This window comes from Colletes latitarsis, unplaced genomic scaffold (genome assembly GCF_051014445.1).
Source record: "Colletes latitarsis isolate SP2378_abdomen unplaced genomic scaffold, iyColLati1 scaffold0013, whole genome shotgun sequence".
Taxonomy (NCBI): Eukaryota; Metazoa; Arthropoda; class Insecta; order Hymenoptera; family Colletidae; genus Colletes; species Colletes latitarsis.
Window position 1 is genome coordinate 30,341,606 of NW_027488368.1, and position 4,122 is coordinate 30,345,727.

Consider the following 4,122-nt stretch of genomic DNA (forward strand, 5'->3'; position numbering starts at 1 on the left):
TTGGCCAGATCCTGGGTATTTTCCGTGTTTGAAACACGTAGTAATGTGGTAACACACTGAAGCAGTCAATTAAACCTGGTTTCGATCAATATTTTAGAGGATAACACCGGTTAGGTCTGGGTTAGGTCTGGGTTATGCCCGCATCTGGCTTATACTTTCGCCTTCTTCGCAAACTTGTTGGCCAGATCCTGGGTATTTTCCGTGTTTGAAACACGTAGTAATGTGGTAACACACTGAAGCAGTCAATTAAACCTGGTTTCGATCAATATTTTACAGGATAACGCCGGTTAGGTCTGGGTTAGGTCTGGGAAATGCGCGCATCTGGCTTATACTTTCGCCTTTTTCGCAAACTTGTTGGCCAGATCCTGGGTATTTTCCGTGTTTGAAACACGTAGTAATGTGGTAACACACTGAAGCAGTCAATTAAACCTGGTTTCGATCAATATTTCAGAGGATAACACCGGTTAGGTCTGGGTTAGGTCTGGGTTATGCCCGCATCTGGCTCATGATTTTGCCTTCTTCGCATACTTGTTGGCCAGATCCTGGGTATTTTCCGTGTTTGAAACACGTAGTAATGTGGTAACACACTGAAGCAGTCAATTAAACCTGGTTTCGATCAATATTTTAGAGGATAACACCGGTTAGGTCTGGGTTAGGTCTGGGTTATGCCCGCATCTGGCTTATACTTTCGCCTTCTTCGCAAACTTGTTGGCCAGATCCTGGGTATTTTCCGTGTTTGAAACACGTAGTAATGTGGTAACACACTGAAGCAGTCAATTAAACCTGGTTTCGATCAATATTTTACAGGATAACGCCGGTTAGGTCTGGGTTAGGTCTGGGAAATGCGCGCATCTGGCTTATACTTTCGCATTCAACGCATACTTGTTGGCCTGATCCTGCGTTTTTTTCGTGTTTGAATCACGTAGGAATGTGGTAACACACTGAAGCAGTCAACTAAACCTGGTATCGGTCAATATTTTAGAGGATAACACCGGTTAGGTCTGGGTTAGGTCCGGGATATGCCGGCATCTGGCTCATAATTTTGCCTTCTTCGCATACTTGTTGGCCAGATACTGGGTTTTTTTCGTGTTTGAATCACGTAGTAATGTGGTAACACACTGAAGCAGTCAATTAAACCTGGTTTCGATCAATATTTTAGAGGATAACACCGGTTAGGTCTGGGTTAGGTCTGGGTTATGCCCGCATCTGGCTCATGATTTGGCCTTCATCGCATACTTGTTGGCCATATCCTGGGTTTTTTTCGTGCTTCAATCACGTAGTAATGTGGTAACACACTGAAGCAGTCAATTAAACCTGGTTTCGATCAATATTTTAGAGGATAACACCGGTTAGGTCTGGGTTAGGTCTGGGTTATGCCCGCATCTGGCTCATGATTTTGCCTTCTTCGCATACTTGTTGGCCAGATCCTGGGTTTTTTTCGTGTTTGAATCACGTAGTAATGTGGTAACACACTGAAGCAGTCAATTAAACCTGGTTTCGATCAATATTTTAGAGGATAACACCGGTTAGGTCTGGGTTAGGTCTGGGTTATGCCCGCATCTGGCTCATGATTTTGCCTTCATCGCATACTTGTTGGCAAGATCCTGGGTTTTTTCCGTGTTTGAATCACGTAGTAATGTGGTAACACACTGAAGCAGTCAATTAAACCTGGTTTCGATCAATACTTTAGAGGATAACACCGGTTAGGTCTGGGTTAGGTCTGGGATTTGCGCGCATCTGGCTTATACTGTCGCCTTTTTCGCAAACTTGTTGGCCAGATCCTGGGTATTTTCCGTGTTTGAAACACGTAGTAATGTGGTAACACACTGAAGCAGTCAATTAAACCTGGTTTCGATCAATATTTCAGAGGATAACACCGGTTAGGTCTGGGTTAGGTCTGGGTTATGCCCGCATCTGGCTGATGATTTTGCCTTCTTCGCATACTTGTTGGCCAGATCCTGGGTGTTTTTCGTGTTTGAATCACGTAGTAATGTGGTAACACACTGAAGCAGTCAATTAAACCTGGTTTCGATCAATATTTTAGAGGATAACACCGGTTTGGTCTGAGTTAGGTCTGGGATATGCGCGCATCTGGCTTATACTTTCGCTTTATTCGCAAACTTGTTGGCCAGAGCCTGGGTTTTTTCCGTGTTTGAATCACGTAGTAATGTTGTACCACACTGAGGCAGTCAATTAAACCTGGTTTCGATCAATATTTCAGAGGATAACACCGGTTAGGTCTGGGTTAGGTCCGGGATATGCCCGCAGCTGGCTCAAGATATTGCCTTCTTCGCATACTTGTTGGCCAGATCCTGGGTTTTTTTCGTGTTTGAATCACGTAGTAATGTGGTAACACACAGAAGCAGTCAATTAAACCTGGTTTCGATCAATATTTTAGAGGATAACACCGGTTAGGTCTGGGTTAGGTCTGGTATATGCGCGCATCTGGCTCATGATTTTGCCTTCTTCGCATACTTGTTGGCCAGATCCTGGGTTTTTTTCGTGTTTGAATCACGTAGTAATGTGGTAACACACAGAAGCAGTCAATTAAACCTGGTATCGATCAATATTTTAGAGGATAACACCGGTTAGGTCTGGGTTAGGTCTGGGTTATGCCCGCATCTGGCTCATGATTTTGCCTTCATCGCATACTTGTTGACAAGATCCTGGGTTTTTTCCGTGTTTGAATCACGTAGTAATGTGGTAACACACTGAAGCTGTCAATTAAACCTCGATTCGATCAATATTTCAGAGGATAACACCGGTTAGGTCTGGGTTAGGTCTGGGTTATGCCCGCATCTGGCTCATGACTTTGCCTTCTTCGCATACTTGTTGGCCTGATCCTGGGTTTTTTTCGTGATTGAATCACGCAGTAATATGGTAACACACTGAAGCAGTCAATTAAACCTGGTTTCGATCAATATTTTAGAGGATAACACCGGTTAGGTCTGGGTTAGGTCTGGGTTATGCCCGCATCTGGCTCATGATTTTGCCTTCATCGCATACTTGTTGGCAAGATCCTGGGTTTTTTCCGTGTTTGAATCACGTAGTAATGTGGTAACACACTGAAGCTGTCAATTAAACCTCGATTCGATCAATATTTCAGAGGATAACACCGGTTAGGTCTGGGTTAGGTCTGGGTTATGCCCGCATCTGGCTCATGATTTTGCCTTCATCGCATACTTGTTGGCCAGATCCTGGGTTTTTTCCGTGTTTGAATCACGTAGTAATGTGGTAACACACTGAAGCAGTCAATTAAACCTGGTTTCGATCAATATTTTAGAGGATAACACCGGTTAGGTCTGGGTTAGGTCTGGGTTATGCCCGCATCTGGCTCATGATTTTGCCTTCTTCGCATACTTGTTGGCCAGATCCTGGGTTTTTTTCGTGTTTGAATCACGTAGTAATGTGGTAACACACTGAAGCAGTCAATTAAACCTGGTTTCGGTCAATATTTTAGAGGATAACGCCGGTTAGGTCTGGGTTAGGTCTGGGAAATGCGCTCATCTGGCTTATACTTTCGCCTTCAACGCATACTTGTTGGCCAGATCCTGGGTTTTTTTCGTGTTTGAATCACGTAGTAATGTGGTAACACACTGAAGCAGTCAATTAAACCTGGTTTCGATCAATATTTCAGAGGATAACACCGGTTAGGTCTGGGTTAGGTCCGGGATATGCCGGCATCTGGCTCATGATTTTGCCTTCTTCGCATACTTGTTGGACAGATCCTGGGTTTTTTTGTGGTTTGAATAACGCAGTAATGTGGTACCACACTGAAGCAGTCAATTAAACCTGGTTTCGATCAATATTTTAGAGGATAACGCCGGTTAGGTCTGCGTTAGGTCTGGGAAATGCGCGCATCTGGCTTATACTTTCGCCTTTTTCGCAAACTTGTTGGCCAGATCCTGGGTATTTTCCGTGTTTGAAACACGTAGTAATGTGGTAACACACTGAAGCAGTCAATTAAACCTGGTTTCGATCAATATTTCAGAGGATAACACCGGTTAGGTCTGGGTTAGGTCTGGGTTATGCCCGCATCTGGCTCATGATTTTGCCTTCTTCGCATACTTGTTGGCCAGATCCTGGGTTTTTTCCGCGTTTGAATCACGTAGTAATGTGGTA